The 23,206-nt window shown below is 44.2% G+C and overlaps 1 long non-coding RNA gene across 1 annotated transcript in view; it reads right to left on the reverse strand.

Annotated features, from left to right (window-relative positions):
• Window positions 1-18,229, reverse strand: part of LOC126064196 (uncharacterized) — a 39,328-nt gene extending 21,099 nt beyond the window's left edge. The window contains exon 1 of the long non-coding RNA XR_007514458.1: window positions 18,202-18,229. This is a non-coding gene — a long non-coding RNA (uncharacterized LOC126064196). The remainder of the gene's footprint in view (window positions 1-18,201) is intronic.
• Window positions 18,230-23,206: the final 4,977 nt, after the last annotated feature.

Genomic DNA, 23,206 nt, shown 5'->3' on the forward strand with positions numbered 1-23,206 from the left:
TTATCTTTATTGCAGTAGTCCCAAACTATCTTACGTGCTTTTATTGTGAGTTCTTTCAAGTTCTTTGTGGCAGTAGGTGGGCTACGACTGATAAGTTAATCAGTAACTTTGGCATTTGATGTTCAATTGAAGATCTCCAGGGCAGTTAGAAAGGCCACCTGTGAAGAGTAAATTGAGGGAGCCAGTATCTTTTGACTCTTCCCCTGAGGAAGAAAAGAGTTCCATAGCCCTGGACTATTCCCCAGGCTGATCTTCTGTTCATGGCATGGGAAGTTTAAGAATAGAACAAAGAATTTTGACTCCTGGATATGGCCAATACTACAGACTGGTAGTTCTCATTGGAGGAAAGTGGGATATCTATGAATTAGAAGTATTTAGAAAACCCCAAGACTTCCTGCTTCCTGCCCTGCATAAGATTCTCATTTGTGCTTCAGGGCCTAGCACGCAGAGAATTGTTGCTTAGATACTTTTCATCGGTGGCTAGGAGTTGACTCTGACTCCTGTTGACCCCATGAGTGTCAGAGTAGAACTGTGCTGCATAGGGTTTTCAATGGCCGATTTTTCAAAGTAGATTGCCAGACGTTTCTTCTAAGACACCTCTGGGTGACTCGGACTTCCAACTATTCTGTTAGCAGCTAAGTGTGTTAACTGTTTGCACCACTCAGGGACTCCTTAGAATACTTAACTAACTAACCTGTTGCCATCAAGTCAATTCTGATTCATGACACCCCCATGTACAGTACTTACTGGATACCAAAAGACCAAGCCAAGTGGTTTCAGCTTGCCTCTTTATTCCCTCCTTTCCTCCCACACCTCCTTGTCCTTGGGATCCTCCTGAAATTTCTCTAAAAAATCAGAAGCAGCAATTACCTTTAGAGGGTTCTATATCCAGAGTCGGTAGTTTTCAGTTTGAGTGATCAAAGCCACCTGTCTGCTTGAATTAGACTAATCAAATACTTGCTAGGTCTTCAGTAGATGCAGCTCAGGGATTAGCAGAGCACCTCTAGGCTTCTGGATTTGTTAAACCTCTTTTACTGATCTTGGCAAACAGACACTCTTCCCAGCCCCAAGGAATTTGGGATGAAAGCCCATCCTATGCTTGATCCTTCCATTGAAAAGTTGAAGGTTTTGATCAGGCCCAGAAAGAATAAGCAAAAGCCAAGAAAGACAATCATGTGTAATAATCTCTGATACGCACTTTTTCCCCCACGTACCTGTCAGTTTGTCATACTGTGGGGGCTTATGTGTTGCTGTGATGCTGGAAGCTATACCACCAGTATTCAAATACCAGCAGAGTCACCCAGGGAGGACAGGTTTCAGCTGAGCTTCCGGACTAAGACAGACTAGGAGGAAGGACCCGGCAGTCTACTTTTGAAAAGAATTAGCCAGTGAAAACCTTATCAATAGCAGCTGAACATTGTCTGATATAGTGCCAGAAGATGAGCCTCTCAGGCTGGAAGGCACTCAAAAGATGACTGGGGAAGCCTGCCTCCTCAAAGTAGAGTCAAACTTAATGATATGTATGGAGTCAAGCTTTTTTTTTTTTTTTTTTGCTGATGTGGCATGACTCAAAGTGAGGAGAAACAGCTGTAAACATCCGTTAATAATTGGAATGTGAATATACAAAGTATGAACCTAAGAAAGTTGGAAATCATCAAAAATGAAATGGAACTCATAAATATCAATATCCTAGGAATTAACAAGCTAAAATGAACTGGCATTGGCCATTTTGAATTGGACAATCATATGGTCTACTATGCAGGGAATGACAAATTGAAGAGGAATGGCATTTCTTTAATTGTCAAAAAGAACATTTCAAGATCTATCCTGAAGTACAATGCTGTCAGTAATAGGATAATATCCATGCACCACAAGGAAGACCAGTAATATGACTATTATTCAAATTTATGCACCAACCACTAAGACCGAAGTGAAGAAACTAAAGATTTTTACCAACCTCTGGAGTCTGAAATTGATCACACATGCAGTCAGGATGCATTGATAATTACTGATGATTGGAATGCGAAATCTGGAAACAAAGAAGGATTGGTAGTTGGAAAATATGGTCTTGGTGATAGAAATGAAGCCGTAGATCACATGATAGAATTTTGCAAGACCAGCTACTTCTTCTTGCAAATATCTTTTTTCATCAACATAAGCAGTGACTATACATACACATGGACCTCGCCAAATGGAATACACATAATCAAATAGACTACATCTGTGGAAAGAGACAATGGAAAACCTCAATATCATCAGTCGGAGCAATCATCAATTGCTCATATGCAAGTTCAAGTTGAAACTGAAGAAAATTAGAATAAGTCCGCGAGAGCCAAAGTACAACCTTGAGTATATTCCACCTAAATTTAGAGACCATCTCAAGAATAGATTGCACCCATTGAACACTGTTGACCAAAGACCAGAAGAGTTATAGAATGACATCAAGGACATCATACATGAAGAAAGCAAGAGGTCATTAAAAAGACGAGAAAGAAAGAAAAGATGAAAATGGATGTCAGAAGAGCCTCTGAAACTTGCTCTTGAATATTGAGTAGCTAAAGTAAAAGGAAGAAATGATGAAGTAAAATAGCTGAACAAAATATTCCCAAGGGCGACTTGAGAAGACAAAGTAAAGTATTACAGTGAAATGTGCAAAGACCTGGAGATAGAAAACCAAAAGGGAAGAACACTCTTGGCATTTCTCAAGCTGGAGGAACTGAAGAAAAAATTCAAGCCTCAAGTTGCAATAGCAAAGGATTCTATGAGGAAAATATTAAACAATGCAGGAAGCACCAAAAGAAGGTGTAAGGAATACAGAGCCGCTATGCCAAAAAACATTGGTTGATGTTCAACCATTTCAGGAGGTAGCATACGATCAGGAACCAATGGTTCTGAAGGAAGAAGTCCAAACTGCACTGAAGGCATTGGCGAAAAACAAGGCTCTGGGAATCGGCAGAATACCAACTGAGATGTCTCAACAAATGGAAGTAGTGCTGGAAACGCTCACTTGTCTATGCCAAGAAATTTAAAAGACAGCTGCTACCTGACAACTGACTGGAAGAGATCCATAATTATGCCTAGTCCCAAGAAAGGTGATCCAAGTGGATGCGGAAATTATTGAACAAAATCATTAATATCACATGCAAGTAAAACTTTGCTGAAGATCATTCAAGAGCGACTGTAGCAGTGTGTTGACAGGGAACTGCCAGAAATTCAAGCCAGATTCAGAAGAGGTGGAAAGAGGGATATCATTGCTGATGTCAGATGGATCCTGGCTGACAGTAGAGAATACCAGAAAGATGTTTACCTGTGTTTTATTGATTATGCAAAGGCATTTGACTGTGTGAATCATAATAAATTACGGACAACATTGCAAAGAACTTAAATGTGCTCATGAGAAATCTGTTCATGGAGCAAGAGGCAGTCACTCAAAAAGAACAAACGGATATTTTGTGGTTTAAAATCAGGAAAGGTATGCGTTCGGGTTGTATCTGTTCTCCATGCTTATTCAACCCGTATGCTGAGCAAATAATCTGAGAAGCTGGACTATAACGAAGAAGAACAGGGCATTAGGATTGGAGGAAGACTCATTAACAATCTGCGGTATGCAGATGACACAACCTTGCCTGCTGAAAGTGAAGAGGACTTGAAGCACTTACTGATGAAGATCAAACCCCTACAGCCTTCAGTATGGATTGCACTTCAATACAAAGAAAACAGAAATCCTCACGACTGGGTCAATAAGCAACATCATGATAAATGGAGAAAAAAATTGAAGTTTTCTAGGGTTTCATTTTCCTTGGATCCATAATCAACACTCATAAAAGCAGCAGTCAAGAAATCAAAGAATGCCTTACATTGGGCGAATCTGCTGCAAAATACCTCTTTAAAGTGTTAAAAAGCAAAGATGTAACCTTCAAGACTAAGGTGCGCCTGACCCAAGCCATGGTGTTTTCGATCACCTCATATGTATGTGAAAGCTGGACAATGAATAAGGAAGACAGAAGATGAGAAGAAGAATTGATGCTTTTGAATTCTGGTGTTGGTGAAGAATAATGACAAAAGAATAAACAAATCTGTCTTGGAAAAAATATAACCAGAATGCTTGTATTTGCTGAGAAGCAAGGATGGTGAGACTAAGTCTCACATGCTTTGGACATGTTAGCAGGAGGGATCAGTCCCTGGAGAAGGACATCATGCTTGGTAAAGTAGAAGGTCAGGGAAAAAGAGGAAGACCCTCAGTGAGATGGATTGACACAGTGGCTGTAACAATGGGCTCAAGCATAACGATTGTGAGGATGGCGCAGACCTACCTCGGCAGTGTTTTGTTCTGTTGTACATACGGCCACTATGAGTCGGAACCTACTCGACGGCACCTAACAACATCAACACATTTTTTAAATTAAAAAAAAAAATTGTTTTTTTTGTGGGCAGAAATGTTTGGCCCCTAGAGAAGAGAACTTAATCCACAGATCTGCCCAAAAGGAGAAAAAGAAAGGCTTGAAATGGAAGAAAGAAATGTTAGTAGGCTGAATGGATATTATAAATACTTGGTTAGTTAGGTAGAAAGTTACCAGGGATCTATCACTAGCAGTTGCTAACTTGACATGTGACTCAGACTAAACCATTTTCCCCAAAAGCCTCACTTTACCCAAAAATATAATGAGAAGTCTCTTTAGACACTTTCAACTCTAACACTCCTGGTTTTGAGTAAGCTGGGCCCCTTTCTAGACACAAAGCCTCTGAACAGAGTCCTCAGGTCTGTAATTCAAGCCATCGCTGCTTCTCTTTGGATTGCTACAAAGTGCAGGTGATTCCACGGACCCTGAGACAAATGCCCAGCTACCCCTGAGTCAGACTGACAGAGAAAGTCTTGCAGGGCAGGCTGACCTGGGGCGAGAAGCATCATCCCATTTCTATCAACGACCTGCCTGGGTGATACTTGTAGCAAAAATAAAAAACAAACAACCAATCAAAAAACAAATAAGCAAATATAAAACCAGACAGGAAAGTCCTCCTAATTTTATGTGATGCAAGCTCAGTCAGGTTGTGGTGAGACTCCAGAGGAGGTGCTGGAATGTATATGCTGCCTTAGGAGAGAATGAGCTAGATTGTCAAGGACTGTGCCGGCAATGCGCGGAGCTGGGCTGTGAACTAAGGGAGAGGGGGAAGAGAAAGCAAATATTAGCTCTTTACTGGGGTTCTTTGTTGCATGTGGCAGATATGGATTCCGAATGATGTTGACTGAATGATGTAACCAGAAAACGCAATCCATAGGGCAGCTCATAGAATTAGTGGGATGTCTAGAGGATTGAATCACAGCCAACGTAACATCACAAAAATAGACTGGTAGGTGGAAGGACCCTGGTAGTCATGGCCCCCAGACCTTCTGTTGCCCCAGGACAGGAACCATTCCTAAAGCCAACTCTTCAGACATGGATTGGGTTGGAGAGGGATACTGGTGAGGAGTGAGCTTCTTGGATCAGGTGGACACTTGAGACTATGTTGGCATCTCCTGCCTGGAGGGGAGATGAGAGGGTGGAGGGGGTTAGAAGCTGGTGAAAAGAACACGAAAAGAGAGAGTGGAGAGAGAGAGCAGGCTGTCTCATTAGGGAGAGAGTAATTGGGAGTGCGTAGCAAGGTGTATATGGGTTTTAGTGTGAGAGACTGACTTGATTTGTAAACTTTCACTTAAAGCACAATAAAAATTATTTAAAAAAAATAGACTGGTAGGGACACCCTACTACTGGTAATTGGCCACCAGACACTGACCCCACACCATCAGAAACAATTAATTCTCCTCTGTTCCTGATTCTTGTGGTCATTAGGCCCCAACTGAAAGTATGGGGAGGTTGATTGTGATGGATCAAGCATAGGCCACCTACCTGTGGTTCTTCGGCTGCTATGGTGTGAAACAAGGTTGATGGAGAAGACCCTAAATGTAGGAAAATGGGGTTGGAATAGTGGGCAGCCAAAATAAGTGGTGTGGTCTGGGGGCATACAGCTACTAAACAAGCTAAATCAAGTTAACATGAATTAATCAGATTTCTTCAAGCCTTAGAGGAAAAATATTTTGAAAGGGACTGAAGCTCAAGTTACAGTGGAGCGGAAAAGCGATTCTGAAGATCCTCAAGTTTCTCTACATTACAAAAAAAAACCAAACCCAGTGCCATCGAGTCGATTCTGACTCATAGCAACCCTATAGGACAGAGTAGAACTGCCCCATAGAGTTTCCAAGGAGAGCCTGGCGGATTTGAACTGCCGACCCTTTGGTTAGCAGACGTAGCACTTAACCACTACGTCACCAGGGTTTTCTTCTCTACATTAGTTACTCCTTATTTAGGATTAGAAGCCAATCAGAAGTTGGATATAAAAATGTAATCAAACCTATTATCCATCAGTGCTCCACAAGGATTAGGTCAATGCATCTTTTGGACAAGAAAGTGTTACCTGGGATGGATTCCCCCACACCTATTTGAAAGGAGAGGGAATGGACGAGGGGTGACCTGGCTCTGAGAACTGTCAATACAAAAGTTGGGAGGCTCAGGAGAGCTTGGCAGCAGGTCAGGTGTCAGAAAAAGAACTTTCAGCCACTCTTATGGGGCAGGGAGAACAAAGTGGCTTCCCATCCCTGTGGAAACTAACAAGTGCCTATAAGCAGACAAGTAATTCCCGGGTAGTAGCAGATGGTTAATGCATTCAGCTGCTAATTGAAAGGTTGGAGGTTCAAATCCACCCAAAGGTACCTTGGAAGAAAGGCCTGGCCATCCACTTCTGAAAAATCAGTCACTGAAAACTGTTTGGAACAGTTCTACTCTGACACACATGGGTTAGCTGAGTCAGAATCCGTTCAAAGACACCTTTTTTTTTTTTGGTATAAGCAGAGAGTGCTTTCTAAGAAGCAACTTATACCTCTTCTCTAACCCTCTGATAGTGTGGGGGAGGCCTTTGGGCACTATGCTTGGGTCTGTTTGCAAGGGGAACCACATGTATAGAAATGCTCTTGCATTCACCTGCACATACATACACACACACATCCCCCTTGGAGTAGCTCAGGTCTTCCTTGGACCAAGGAAACACAAAGATGGCAGACTGGGTCACAGAGTGCCGTTGAAGGGATGGGACCATGATCTAGGCCTCCCCACTCACTCTCTGGGTTCCTGAAGATGAGGCAGAGGAACTCCAACAAAGAAGCCATCTGACTGCCTGTGAGCCTAGAGAAGCTTCAGACAAGGGGCCAAATGGGACTGAACCTTGAAGGACAGGAGGACATTGCTGCTTGGGGGACCAGCAGAGATGCTCCCATGGCATTGAATAGTCATGACAAAGGTCCCAAGATCCTGGCTCTTTTCTCTCAGAAACGGTTAGTAAATACCTTCCAATGATTCACTGAAATATTTTCTCCAATCCTGCTGCTACTCTGGCCTTCAACCCCATATTTTTAAGACAAGTCAAACAGTAACAGGTATTTATGGCAGTACGAAGATTTCATACTCAGAGATGTCAGGAAAATCTTGACAACTGAAGAGGTTGCTGTGAGATTTTCCAAAGCACCTTGGATTTTTCATGAGTCAGGCACAGTGCGGTCTTCTTGGAGATAGGACCGTGCTAAGTGAATGAACAGATCCAGAATCTTGATCCTAGGATTTTCTGTCACTTGGGACAGGAGATCCTTTAGCAGCCCCTGTGCAGGATGACGTAGCACTGGGATTAAAATTGTGGAATGTGACCACTGGAAGGGGGCCCTGAGAGTCAGAGGAGGAGTGGAAGTCTTGAATTAGGGCAGGATTTTATCTAACCTATGCCACTAGCTATGGCAGATGGTATAATGTGAACACAGATGTGCTAGAACCAATTCTTTCAGAAGCAAGAGACAGAATGCCTTAAGGGTAGAAATGAATCTGTTGGCTTACATACTTAAAAAGTCTAGAGTAGGCACAGTTATCAGGTATAACTAAATATAAAAACCAAACCCATTGCTGTCGAGTCGCTTCCAACTCATAGTGAACCTATAGGGCAGAGTACTACTGCCCAATAGGGTTTCCAAGGAGTGGCTGATGGATTCGAACTGCCGACCTTTTGGTTTGCAGCCATAATTCTTAGCCACTGTGCCACCATAACTGCATATAGGCCCTTGAATAATGTCCCTAAGACGCTGCCTTTCTCCAGCTCTTGGCTCTGCTTCATTTTGTGTTGCCTCGATTCTCAGGCAGGCTGTCCCTCAGGTGGCCACAAGAAGCCTCAGATTTTCATCCTCACAGCTCCAAGCTCTTTTTGGGTTGCCTCAGCAAAAGTCCCAGAAAGTCATCTGATTGGATGACTTAGGTCATGTGCTCATCACTGAGCCAGTCACTGGACTGGCCCAGAGTTAGGAAATACGCTGATGATACTGACCTGAAACTGACCTTATCATCCCAAGCCATTGGGATTGAGAATGGGGAGTTATAGAGTTTTCAGGAAAAATGGGGAGCCACTTCTGACAAAAGGGGTCTGGCTGCTTTGAAACAAAACCCAAAGATGCCTACTATATTGGCTTATTTGAATCTGAATCTTACTTGTCTCTTTTATACCGCTGGCAGGAGCTTTAGGGTTCCCTAATCTGAGCCTACTCTGCCCTTCCCAGCATCCTGGGGAAGGCCAGGTCTGCCTTTTACACCCAGGTGCCCAGAAAGTTCAACCTCCAGGCAGTGGCCATTCCCAGGCTACTCAGGCAAGGAACAGGAAGTGGGGGAACAATTGAGTTGGCCCTCATACATCATTCTACCCTAAATGAAAAGATGAAACAGTTTATTATTTTAACCGCATAACCCATTAAAAGAAAATGCATAGTCTTATAGTCCTTCCTGATTGAGACTAAGTGCCTCATTAATGCTTCATACACCTCCCAAGGAGCCAAGGGAAGGCAGTGAGCCTGGTGCTTGGGGACCAGGGCCCTGAAAGACCCATGCAGGAGACCCACCTTAGGGAGCTTCAGGGTATTGGAGTCTACTCCCTGGGCAAAGGGAGCATTCTGAGAGGAAGGACTGAGTAGGGGCAACAAATGCCAAGGTTGTTTTTTTCTCAGTGCCCTGTTTGGGGCTGAATTCTTTCCTAGCTGTGATTGAGCGTGGTAATTTGTATCTCATTGTCAGAGAATCAGGGAGTTTTCAAGCTAACGGTGGCTTTGGAAATATTCCAGCTGAGGGCTCAGAGAGGGTGAAAGCCTTATTCAAGGTCACACAGCCATGAGTGCAAGAGCAGCTGGGTCACTAACCCTTTGTGTGCCTCTCCATTTTAGTTCTCTTTCAACCTTTCTGGAGTCCCTGGGGGGTGTAAACGGTTAATGTGCATGGCTGTTAACTGAAAAATTGGAGGCTGGAGTCCACCCAGAAGCATCTCAGAAGAAAGGCTTGGCAATTTGCTTCTGAGAAATCAGCCTTGAAAGCCCCATGGAGCACAGTTCTACTCTGATACACATGGGGTCGCCATGAATCGGAATCGATTTGATGACAACTGGACTGGGCTGGACGCTACCTCTCTAATACAGGGTATTGTGATTTCACCACAGAAATACACTATTCCTGTAGGTGGTGTAGCCAGCACTGTGGGTGCACTCCCTGCTCCCAAACAGCCCTGTGGCTCCTTACTACAAGTGCCTGTTACTCTCGGCCTAAGTGCTTTCTCTGACAGCAGGACCATGCTCAGCTGGCACACAGGCAAGAGGGAGTTAACCACTCCAGAAGCAGCCTGCAGCCAATGGCAGATGGGAGTCGGCATATAAATACCCTAACTTCTCACTCCTGGGTGGGACTACACTGAGGCATGTTCTTCACCATGGTTCTCAAAGTGTGGTCCCTGGAGCAGCAGTATGGGCATCACCTGGAGACTTGGTAGAAATGCAAGTTCTCAGGTCCCACCCACCTCAGATCTAGGGTAGGACCCAGTCACCTATGTTTTAACCTGCCTTCCAAGCATTCTGATGCATGCTCAAGTTTGAGAACCTCTGTTCTTCACAATCTCCCAGAGCTTCCCTGAAAGTATTGAGCCCTGGTTGCTCCCAAGGTAACCTGCTTATTAATGTGCTCCGTGAGGTCTTCCCTTCTCTGTCTCACTCCTTCATCCCTCTACCAATGCTTTCTGAGGTCACCTCCTAAATAAGCCACTTGCATTCCAACCCTGTTCCTTTGTTTCTGCTGGAACCCAGTCTAAGTCAGACAGATGGTATATAGTACAAAGGGCCTTAAACACATCTGAGGTTTTCTTCTTTCTTATAACCACAATTGGTTCTGGATACCAGGTGAAATGATGCAAAGCTCTTAAGAAATCATTGCTCTGGCACATACTGGCTTGGGCCAGTAGCTTACCCTGTTTGAGCCTTAGTTTTCTCTCTGCGAGCCTGGGTTTTTTTTATCTGTACTCAAGACTCGGGAGTCAGAAGGTGTGGGTGGATGGAATTCAGCATGATCCCTCTTCCAGTACATCCTTTGGGATTTGAGGACTGAATGGTGCCCAGTGGAGTCAGCCAGGGCCCTCCCCTAACACCTCTCTGCATTCTTAAAATTTACCAAAGATCATGAAGCCTCTGAGAGAAAAAGGGCTGCGATGCTGGTCATCTACCTACTTGCCATCAAGGTTTAGAGGTGAGTTACATTGTAGAAAAGAATTACAGGAAGGGGCAATGGGCCCTTTGAGGATTTGGGGAAGTCTGTACCAGTTAGCTGGATTCAACAAGTTCTTGAGAACTTGTTGGAAGAGATTCCTGGTCCCAGGTACAGTATATAGCCAGATCCACCACCCCAAGAGTATGTGCTAGACCCAACAGCCATGTGTGTGCATAGAAAGAGCTGTAACTGATGAAAGAGCTGTGACGATAGGGGCTCAGACCCCTACAGAATAAGCATCTTCTTTCTCACCACAGGAAGTCATGGGGAAAAGAGAGAACATGTCTCCACTTGAGCTTGGGCAGCTCAGCCGTGGATGTATTGGTGGGGAGTAAGACCCCAATGCCGGCAGGAGTGAAAGATTTGGCAAAAACCACATTCCTGTGATTCTGCTAGAAGGACAACTATTGCCACCCGTCTCCAGCTCCCCCCACTGCCCAGGCAGCATAGTAGACATTGAAAACACTGAAATCAGAGACAGGTAAGGATGATGGGGGCTAGCAGTTGAGGATCTCAGCTTCAAGCAAGGCTTCTGCCACCCTGATCTCCTACAGGCAAATGTCGTGAGGATGGATTTGATATTTTGGAGGAAAATTTACAAGGCTTTCTGCTAATAAAGTGGTTAGAGTGTGACAACTTGGACTATTTATGTATATTGTTATTGTTGTAGTGTGCCGTGGAGTAGATTCTGACTCACAGTGACCCCATATGTCAAAGTAGACCTGCCCCATAGGGTTTCCTAGGCTGTGATCTTAATGGGAGCAGATCGCCAGGTCTTTTCTCCTACAGAGCCACTGCACGGGTTTGAACCACCGACCTTTTGGTTGGCAGTCAAGTGATTAATTATTGCGCCATCAGGGCTTCTTATATTGCTGTGTATATATATTAATATAATTGATGTATACACAACAATATTAGAGAGCTGTGATAGATAGGAAGGTGTACTGACCTCAACTGGCTGCTGTGGAAACTGAGTCAGCTAACAGTAGTGCAACTGCCCAGCACAAGAGCTGGCACAGGGAAGACACTCAATAAAAGTGCCTTAAATAACACAATGGCTGGCTAGGAGGATAACCTACAAAACACACCAGGAGCATCCCCACAGTGGCAGAGAGGCAGTCACGTGCAAGACAGCGAAGAGCAATAATGTCCCAGACATGGACATAAGAATCTGGTGCAGAGAAGTCAAATCTGTGAGTAACACCCCATGTACAGTGGGCTGACCTGGGTCCTCACACTTTTCTACTTTAATCCTGGTTGCAGCCTCCAATAGAGGCACAGATTTCTGGTGATCGATCATTGGGCATTGCTAGCAAAGCCTTACACTTTCTCCAAAAACGAGACCCTGAATATATACAATACTTTTTAGACTGGAGTAATATGCCATCCCACATACCAACATGCAGAATGGCTGTTGCTCTCAAGGCACCAGCCAGAATAAATGTTTGGTAAAGCCACTCAGAAAAATGTACTAGCGTCACCGAACCAGGAAAATCACCCCCCTTAAACAACATCAGGGAAAAAAAAAAAAAAAAGAATTGCTCCTTCAACTTTTCGAATCTAATCAAATTCAGGAATGGAATCAGCCACCACAAAACACTAACTATAACTCTACATTTGCAACACCACAGGCACCGCCCTTTCTTAAAATACAACGTTGCTGGAAATTTTCCCCTTCCCATCCTTCGTGGACAGGAACTAGTGACTGAATGCTCCTATGAGTTACTGACAGTGCGGTGGACAGGAATTCACCCTTCAAGAAGGTCATGATTTGTCCAGTCTGACTGGGAGTGTGGGGCGGGCCCAAGGGAGACTCCTGGGAAATGTTTCTGCTGCACAGCGGAGGTCCCACCCAGGGCCACTGACCCCACAACAATCCAACCCACAACCGATTATGGGGACGGTGCAGGACCAGGCAGTGTTTGGTTCTGTTGTACATGGGGCCACCAAGAGTTAGGGGCGACTTAACCACAGCCAACAACAATAACATGTATGCTTGTGGAAAATCACATTACTCTGTGTAGCTGAGAGTACCTCAGCTCAATGTTGGACTAATTTTGAGGGGCCAGTGAGGTGTACTGGAAAACATATGAGCTTTAGGACCAGAATGAGTATAAATCCAAGGCTTTCTAGACTCAGTTTATTGAGTGCCAGGCAGTGTGGTAGGGGCTTTAATACAGAATTGCTAATTGTCAAAACAGCCTTGCAGGCTACTAATTAGTCATCCTTTGTAGGATATACAAGAATTTCCAGGTCTCTAAACCTGCCGTTTGTGAGGGCCCACAAGGTGCCAACCACCATGCCAGCTTCCTTACACGTATTACTTCTAATATTAACCAATCTCATGGCTGTCAACCTAGGGTTCCATAAGTGAATATAACAAAATGAGGCAAATATTAACCATGTTCCTAATGGTTGTTATCATTAGCTGCTGTCGAGTTAGCCCCTGACCCATGGCGGCCCCGCGTACAACAGAATGAAATACTGCCCAGTCCTGCGCCATCCCCACAATCGGCTGTGGATCAGACATCATGATCCACAGGGTTTTCACTAGCTGATTTTTGAAAGTAGATCGCCTTTCTTCCTAGTCCAGCTTAGTCTGGAAGCTCAGCCAAAATCTGTTCAGCATCATAGCAACATGCAAGCCTCCACTGACAATGAGGTACATTGACCGGAAGCAGACCTTTTGCTAAAAAAGTCAATAATTGCATGACACACACTTAAAAAGAAATAAACTAATTGCTTCCAAATATGATTGGTAAAACAGACAATTCTTTCTAATAAAATAAGTATTTTATAATCCCATCTTATTAAACAGTTTTATTGAGGTATATTTTACATATCATAAAATTCCTTCAAGTGTACAATTCAATGACTTTTAGCACATTTGTGGGGTGGTAATTAATACAACCATCACCATAATTCAAGTTTACAATGTTTGCATCTCCCCAATAGGCACCCTCATGCACATTTACTGTTAATTCCTATTCCTACCCCCAGCTCTTTACTAATCTATTTTCTTTCCTATAAATTTGAATCTTGGCTGTCTTTAATGCAATATTTCTTGGCTACCGTGTTCTCAATTGTCTGATTTGAGATTAGACAAAAGACATCATGGGATGATAGAAAAAATGCGGACCAGGAGCCAAGTGAAGAACCAGCTCAACTGGGGCCCTCACCAGGTAAGCGAGATTGGGTCTTAGTTAATTTCTTCATTAATAAAGTGGGCATCGCAACACCAGCTTTGCAAGCTTGCTTCATTCCATTTCATAGATAAGCACCTGAGGCTTAGTAGGATAAAGTACAGTAATGTTCTCAAAATCACTCAGCTAGAAAGTGATGGATTTATACTGTCTTTCTGGCCCTGATACTCACATGTTTTCCAGTACATCTCATCGGTCCTTCCCGAATGAGTCCAACTTTGAGCCAAGGTACTCTCAGCTACACAAAACTAAACAAACAAACAAACCAAAACCATTGCCATTGAATCAATTCCGACTCATGGTGACCCTATAGGATGGAGTAGAACTGTCCCGTAGGATTTCTAAGACTAGAAATCTTTATGGAAGCAGACTGCTACATCTTTCTTCCACAGGACACTTGGTGTGTTCCAACCACTGACCTTTTGGTTAGCAGCCAAGCGCTTTAACCACTGTACCACTAGGGCTCCTCTCTCAGCTACCCAGAATAATGTAATTCCCTACAAGCTTACTTATTATTGTCGTTGTTGTTGTTAGCTGCTGTCACGTTTGTCCCCGACTCATGGCAACACCATGCACAACAGAACGAAACACTGTCAGTCCTCCGCCATTTCCATAATTTGCCGTGGATTGAATCGTTGTACTCCATGGGGTTTTCATTGCCTGATTTTCAGAAGTAGATCGCCAAGCATTTCTTTCCAGTCTGTCTCAGTCTGGACTCTCCGCTGAGACCTGTTCAGCATCACAGCAACAGGCAAGCCTCCAGTGACAGACGGGTGGTAGCTAAGAAGTGAACCTGGGTCTCCTGCATGGAAGGTGAGAATTCTACCACTGAACCGCCAGTCCCTCCAAGAACTTATGTATAATTAACCTTAATTGTGAACCAGGTGACTGCTGCCTCTTACCTCTCTAGCAGCTTTCTATGGCAGCTGCCCCTAGAAGTGCACACGTCCCACCAGTGAGAATTTTGAGTGTCTCCTAGATTCACAGTTATGCTGAGGTCCCAGGAGGGTAGCTGTGCTCCTCTAAGCCTGGTCTCAGAAATGGATCAAATGTTTAAAGTGCCTCTAAGCAAACATGTTCCTTCGTGTCCACTCAGCATTTCCATTTCAAATTGGTTCATAGCAAGAGGTTCTCAGTCAAGGAGGTTCACTGTCTCTTCTTTGACTCTCTGGCTCTATTATCGAAACACTCAGGAATCACCTTCCTGCAAGCCCAGGGCCACTCCCATAAAGGGCAGCATCATAGTCTACAACTCTGATCCTGGTAACCAGATTCTAAAGTCATTTTGCCATTAGTCATTTGCTAAAAAGCCAACCAACATGTTCAATCCCAGGAAAAAAAGGAGCCATGGCTCAGGTTATGGCTGGAACTTGAAAGCTCCCCAATCACCACTCAGCTCAGTACATTTGCCAAAATGACTACCTGAACAAAAGAAAAGCCCAGACCCAGGGCCTCCCTAAAATTCCGAACTTGCTTCTAAGGGGTAAGCTAAGAAAACAGTTGTCATCGAGTCAATTCCAACTCATGGCAGCCCCATGTGTGTCAAAGTAGACCTGCTCCATAGAGTTTTTAATGGCTGATTTTTTTTTTTTGAAGCATAGCACCAGGTGTTTCTTCCAAGGCACGTCTGGGTGGACTCGAACCTCCAGCCTTTCATTTAGCACTTGAGTGGGTTAATCGTTTGTGCCGAGACTCCAGGAGTAAGCAAGGAGGCATTTAAGGGAGAGCTGGATTCTGCTGTTGGTTCTACAGCTAATACATCACATGGCCTTGTGTGGATCACTTCACCCACCTCAGGTTGCGGTTTGCTTCTTTGCAAAACAGATTTCATCTGGTCGGTTTTTATTTTTGTTGTTGCTGTTTAAATTATTTTTTATAGCATCCTTCCTCTACTCCCCAGCCCACACAAACTAAACAAATTCTGCCTTTATTCACTTAATATATTTGGGTTTTATGTAAGATTTTACTCAAAAAAGAATTTCACTACTCAAAAGAGTTGAAAAGCACTGAATTGGATGCCTCTAGCTCTAATAATTAATTTAAGACTTTACAAAAGGTTTCTCTCAAAACCGAGCACCATCCCTGTGATGGATGTAAAGTAACACTTGTTTGACCAGCGTTCTACAACTTTCTTTATAGATGTTTTAGGAATTCACCTATGGGCACTCCTTTAGAAATTTAATTCGGACAACAGATAAAGTAACAAACACCACGGACATTTGTGCAGTGCGTTTCTGCCTTCACATTCATTAATTTTGGGGGGCCCTGGCTGTCTCCCTATGTATAGGGTTATTGAGGGAGGTGGTGTAACCCTGGGTAGTGTAAACAGTTGACATACTTGGCTGCTAACCGAAAGGCTGGAGTTTCGAGTCCACTCGGAGGCATCTCAGAAGAAAAGCCTGAATCTACGCCTGAAAAACCAGCCATTGAAAATCCTGTGGAGCACAGTTCTACTCTGACTCACGTGGGGTCGCCATGAGTTGGAATCTAGTCCATGGCAAGTGGTAACTGGTCAGTAACCCTGAAACAGGAGAGTCTCAGGAAAGCCAGCAGAAGTGGCATAGCATGAAAAAGCAGAAGGTGCTTTGGTGAGGCTTATCAGCCAGGGGTCTTGTTTATTCCTTCAGGCCTGAATTCATTCACTTTCAGTCAAGGGTGTGTGTGGGACTCCCCTGGGGACTCTCCTGGGGGGAGGGGTATGAGTGTGTTTGTGTGTGTGAAAGAGTACGTGTGTATGTGTGTGAGTGTGCTTGTGTGAATATGTGAGTATGTGTGAGTGTGTGTGTATCTGTGAGATACAAAGACAGGACTTGGGAAGGAGGCAGAGAGTGAGGCACTGACAGATGAAGGCACAGAGAGACAGAGAAATATTCACAGACATAAAGTTAGAAACAGAAAGGCAAACAGAAATGAGACTGGGGGACAGGAAGACAGATGTTGATGAAAGGAGAAGGTAGAAAAATAGAAGGACACAGAGAAATAGAAAGAGACGTGACCAGCCACAAAGTATTTGTTGACTATAGCTAATAAGAAGGCGCACTGGTAGCACAGGGGTTAAAACAATCAACTACTAATCGAAAGAAGGGTCGGCAGTTCAAAACCACCAGTGTCTCCTGAGGAGAAAGATGTGGCAGTCTGCTTCCGTAGAGATTTACAGCCTCGGAACCCCTGTGGGGTTGCTATGAGTCAGAATCGATTCTACGGCAGTGGGGTCTTTTTTTAGTGGTATACAGGCCCAGGTGGTGCAGGTGGTTAAGAGTTCAGTTGCTAACCAAAAGATGAGCAGTTCAAATTCACCAGCTGCTCCTTGGAAACCCTATGGGACAGTTCTACTCTGCCCTATAGGATTGCTATGTGTCGGAATGGACTCGACAGTCATGGGTTTGGTTTGGGTTTATTACCTTTAAGAGACACCTCCAGAAATATTTGCTGATGAAATGATATGATATCTGAGCTTGCTTCAAAATAACCTGGGGGAGGAGTGGGTGAGGCTGTTGAAGAAAGATTATTGAAACTGAGTGACGGGCAGATGGGGGTCCCTTATAGTATCCTGCTACTTTTGTGTATGTTGGAAAATTTCCACAATGTGAAGTTAAAAAAAAAATATTTGTTGAATGTCTACTATGAGTCAGGCATTGTGTGGGGACTGGGAGCTCGAGTGGACAAGAGAGAGATAGAGATGTGGGAGACAGACATGGAGATGGAGGGATGGAGACAAAGATAGAGGCAGACAAAGACTCACAGAGAGAAAGAGAGAGAGAGAGGTGAGTGCTCAAGGCCATATGAAAAAAGCAAGCTCCATTCCAATATTGGGAAATTGACAATATTCCAGCACTCCTTGGATCATCCCAGGTTAGGGTTAAAAATGAAACAACTGGGACCATCATGGCTCTGCCCACCACCAACAGTGCAGGACTCTGGTGCCTGGCAAAGCCTCCCCATATAGTTTCCAGGAGTTTCTTGGGTGCTCAAGCCCAAGGCCACTCAGCCATCACACGGTGTCCCTCTCTGACATTAGCCCTTTGTTCAGAGTACTACCATTGCTGGGCACCTCTGTCCTTCCCTGTCTCTGGCCACTGGCTTTATCCAGGTCACTGCTTCTACTTTCACTGGGTACACAGTGGACACCTTCATCCTTTCCTCTCACCAATTGCTTCAACCTGTTTGGGGCACTGTTCCTAATTCCACTAGACACTGCCATACCTGCTGGACATCACCACTTCTACCAAGTTGTGCTCCACCCACCACTAGAAGACACAACCTTGGCCAAAGCAAATGCTAGAGCTCTCCATGTGACAAAGTGCATGAGGGTCTGTGGCAAGTGGAGGAGTGAAAGGCTTTTCTCCACTTGGACTTACACAGAGTTGGAGGATTACCAGGGCTGGGTTGCTCGATCCAGGGTCCCACGACTCTTCATTCCACAGTGTTTTCCAGTTTTACTCAGAGAGCTCTCTCTTCCAGGGCAGACATGAGTCCACAGGGGCTAGGTGGGGGCAGATCCCAGTGACAGCCACCACACTGTGCTCATCATGGCCCCCTTCTAATGAGCAAGACCAAGCATGGCCCGCCCTTCAGATGATTTTCCTCCCTCGTGGTTCTGTGGTCTCCGGAAGGCCCGTCCCATTACTTCCCACCCCCAAATGTCTTGAGCCAGACAGAGACCAAGCTTGGACAGAGAGCAGATCCCTCCTACACACAACCATCAGGAAGCTGAGCTGCAAGTCTGAACATTGCCTGTGCTCTGAACTGTCACATTCCAGGGACACGGCTGCTCTTTGGCCACATCCTTTCCCTAGGAGCCCTCCTCTGTGTTTGAATTCAAGAGGATGCTGGGAGCAAGGTAGAACCTGTAGTCCATCCAAACTGACTCCTCTGAGTTCTAAGAGGTAGAGATGTGTTTTCCAAGAGAGACAGAAACTTCCTGCAGTGAAAAAAATGATTCCTCCGACCATTCTCTGAGAGTGTGGACATGTGCAAAGGAATGTATCTAATGTGAAGGCATGGTTGAATCCATAGTCCCCATTCCTTTGTCTTTGAGGAGGGAAGGGCATTGTCACTGACTGTGATAACTCCTGTAAAGCACCTGGCTTTAAGCCCATCACTGGTGGAGTCTCTGTCGGTTGGTGCTCTGCTTGCTTCTCGAGGAGTCCCATGTTTCTTTCTTCTTCCTCCCCGCCAGGAAGATCTTGTCTCTGTAAAGCAGGAGATCTGCTGGTGGAACCAACAGAGGACTTTTCGTTCTAAACCTTCCCTCAGCATTTGAATGGGGACTGGGGAGCAGGTTTAGGATCTAGGCCAAGGAGCCTGGCTGAGGCATGCATCCACCCCCACCATTGCCCGTGAGTTGGTTCTGACTCAGGGTGACCCTGTGTGTGTCACAGTAGAACTGTGCTTCACAGGCTTTTCAATGGCTGATTTTTCAGAAGGAGATCACCAGGATTTTCTTCCGAAGAAAACTGTAACCTACCTTTTACCTCGATTTAGCAAGTGTTTATTGCATCTCTACTGTCTGCTAAGTGTTATGCTAGGGGTTTCACATCCCATGAAATAGATATTATTATTTTAATAATAATAATAAATGTATTAATTAAATGATTTATCAAATTATTAAATTTAATAGTTTTAAATGAAATTTAAATTATATCTGAAATGTTTAGTATTATTATTACAGCAGCTAGCATTTATTGTACAGGTGCTGTGCTCTGTGTTTGACACGCACTGTCTCATTGAATTTTTACAATAATCCCATGAGACAAGTACTTAGGTTGCTCTCATTTCACTGGTGAGAAAACAAGGTTTGGAGATAGTTGGGAGTCCCAGACCCCACGTTTGTCAGAATGCCTTCTTACGCTGGCCCTTCTGGTTCAAGAATTGAGCTAAGGGATATTTGGTTATAGCACAAAGACTCTGGATGTTGTACCTGTATAACTTTGAGAAACCTCTTAAGGCAATGACGAACCCTGAATCAGAAAGGGAAGAGGCAGCAAAAAATACTTCCCTGTCATAGGCAGCCCTGGTGGCCCAGTGGTTAAGAGCTCAGCTGCTAACCAAAAGGTTGGCAGTTCAAATCCACCACCTGCTCCTTGGAAACCCCATAGGGCAGTTCTACTCTGTCCTGTAGGATCGCTATGAGTTGGAATTGACTTGACAGCAATGGGTTTGGTTTTGTTTTTGTTCGTAGGCAGAGCCTGTCAGCCATATCTGAGACAGCCAGGGACATATAACCCCATAAGCAAGGTAAGCACGAGCTTACTTGTGCTTTCTTACTAATCCGTAGTGAAAAAGATGGGGTGAAATCTATGTGAAATTGTTCACTATAGATTAGTATGTAAGCACAAGTAAGCCTGTGCTTACCTTGCTTACTGGGTCATCCACCCCTGTCAGGGATTGTAAATTTGAAAAGAGGATTTCATTCTGTAGGAAGATGCTGTGAGGTTGGGAGAGAGACAGATGCCAGCCATACCTAGAAGCAGACTTTTTTTTTCCACTTTCTTGATAATATCCTTTGACTCACAAAAGTTTTTTATTTTATTTTATTTTTTATTGTACTTTAGATGAAGGTTTACAAAACAAACTGGTTTCTCATTAGACAGTATACATATTGTTTTATGACATTGGTTAACAACCCCACAGCATGTCAACACTCTCCCTTCTCGACCTTGGGTTCCCTACTACCAGCTTTCCTGTCCCCTGCTACCTTCTAATCCTTGCCCCTGGGCTGTTGTTTCCCCTTAGCCTCATTTGTTTTATGGGCCTATCTAATCTTTGGCTGGAAACCCTGGCAGCGTAGTGGTTAAGAGCTACGGCTGCTAACCAAAAGGTTGGCAGTTCAAATCTACCAGGTGCTCCTTGGAAACTCTATGCGGTAGTTCTATTCTGTCCTATAGGGCTGCTATGAGTCGAAATCGACTCGATGGCAACAGGTTTGGTTTTTAATCTTTGGCTGAAGGGTGAATCTTGGTAATGACTTCATTACTGAGCTAAAAGAGTGTGTGGAGGCCATACTCTCAGGATTTCTCCAGTCTCTGTCAGGCCAGTAAGTCTGGCCTTTTTTAGTGAGTTAGAATTTTGTTCTACATTTTTCTCTAGCTCTGTTGCAGGACACTCTATTGTGATCTCTGTCAGAGCAATCAGTGGTGGTAGCCGGGCACCATCTAGTTGTACTGGACTCGGTCTGGTGGAGGCTGTGGTAGATGTGGTCCATTAGTCCTTTGGACTAATCTTTCCCTTGTATGTTTAGTTTTCTTCATTCTTCCTTGCTCCTGAAGGGGTGAGACCAGCGGAGTATCTTAGATGGCCGCTCATAGGCTTTTAAGACCCCAGGCACTACTCACCAAGGCAGGGTGTAAAACACATTTTCTTTATAAACTATGTTATGCCAATTGAGCTAGATGTTTCCCAAGACCATGATCCCCACAGCCCTCAGCTCAGCAGTTCAGTCCCTCAGGGAGTTTGGATGTGTCTGTGACCTTCCATAACCTTGCCTTGTACAAGTTGTGCTGGTTTCCCCAGTATTGTGTACTGTCTTACCCTTCACCATAGTTACCACTTATCTATTATCTATTTAGTGTTTTTCCATCCTCCCCCCTTGTAACCATCAAAGATTGTTTCTTTTTGTGTAAACATTTTCATGAGTTTTTACAGTACTGGTCTCATACAATATTTCTCCTTTTGTGATTGACTTATTTCACTCAACATAACGCCCTCCAGATTCATCCATGTTATGAGATGCTTTGCAGATTCATTGTGTTTTATCGTTTGGTAATACTCTATTGTGTGTATGTGCCGCACTTTATCCATTCATCTGTTGATGGTAATCTAGGTTGTTTCCATCTTTTTGCTGTTTTCAACAACGTAGAAGCAGAATCTCCGATGTGGTAAAAAAAAAAAACTTGAAATTGTTCATTACGGATGGTCCAGTAAGCAAGGTAAACACTGTGCTTACCTTGACTATAAGATAATCCACCCCTGTAAGACACCCTGACACAAGTAAGCATCTCACCCTTACCCTTCTTACTGTCTAAGCTTGCTGGGATCCTATCACCCTGTTAGGTCAGCTGTGTTTTTGACAATCCCAAACAATGCTTTACATCACTCATCTGAGTCAATGTAAGATTGAGTGTTGCCATCATTAATCTCCGGTGATGAACTGACATGTAGGAGGTGATCATTTACCCTGCCATTTCTCTCAACCCATCTTTGGAGTTTGAAGTTTATCTTCATAGTTTAGTCCACCTAGAATTCAGTCACAGCCCCAAAGACTGTCACCTCTCCCCACCACTGAAGAGAGTTCCCAAATGCATGGATGTGGCTTCTGCCCCAGCAATCCCTTCAAGGCCTGGAAGTGAGAAAGTCCTGTATAGACTCCCTGTCTCATCTCCTCATTGGTTCTGTCAATTCAATCTGGGTGTCAATAGACACTCTTAAGGTCTCCTAAGCTTTGCTACTCATGGTGTGGTCCAGGGACTCTCAACATCAGCATCCGCTGGGAGCTTGTTAGCAATGGAGAATCTCAGGCACTTCCTCAGATCTGCTGAATTAGAACTTACTCTTTGAGAAGATCCCCAGGTAGTTCATGTTAAATTTGAAAGGGACAGCTAAACCAGAGGTTCTCAAACTTGGCTGCACACTGGAATTACCTGGAGAGTTTTTAAAACTACCAGTGCCTGTTCCCACCTCCAAGAGATTCTGATTTCATTGGCCTGGGAGAGGTTTGGGTGTAGGGGATTATTAAAAGCTTCACAAGTGATCCCAGTGCTCAGCAGGGATTGAGAACCACTGACTTAGAGAATTGGGTAACGCCTACTTTAAAACCAGTTGCTGTCCAGTTGACTCTGACTGGTGGCGACCCCCATGTGTGTCAGAGTAGAACTGTGCTTCAGAGGCTTTTCAATGGTTGATTTTTCATAAGTAGATCGCCAGACCTTTCTTCCAAGGCACCTCTGGGTAGATTTGAATCGCCAACCTTTCCATTTGTAGCTAAGCATGTTAAAAGTTTGCACCACCCAGGGACTCCAGAACCCACTTTAAGTAAGGAAACCCTGGTGGCATAGTGGTTAAGAGCTATGGCTGTTAATCAAAAGGTCGGCAGTTCAAATCCACCAGGCACTCCTTGGAAACTCTATGGGGCAGTTCTACTCTGTCCTGTAGGGTCGCTATGAGTTAGAATCAACTTGACAACAACAGGTTTAATAAATCTACTTGAGTGTTATGGATTGAACTGTGTCCCCCCAAAATGTGCGTCAACTTAGCTAGGCCATGATTCCCAGTATTGTGTGGTTGTTCACCATTTTATGATCTGATGGAATTTTCCTATGTGTTGTAAATCCTAATCTCTGCCTGTCGTTAATGAGGCAAGATCAG

This window comes from Elephas maximus, chromosome 20 (assembly GCF_024166365.1).
Source record: "Elephas maximus indicus isolate mEleMax1 chromosome 20, mEleMax1 primary haplotype, whole genome shotgun sequence".
In the NCBI taxonomy this organism is placed as follows: Eukaryota; Metazoa; Chordata; class Mammalia; order Proboscidea; family Elephantidae; genus Elephas; species Elephas maximus.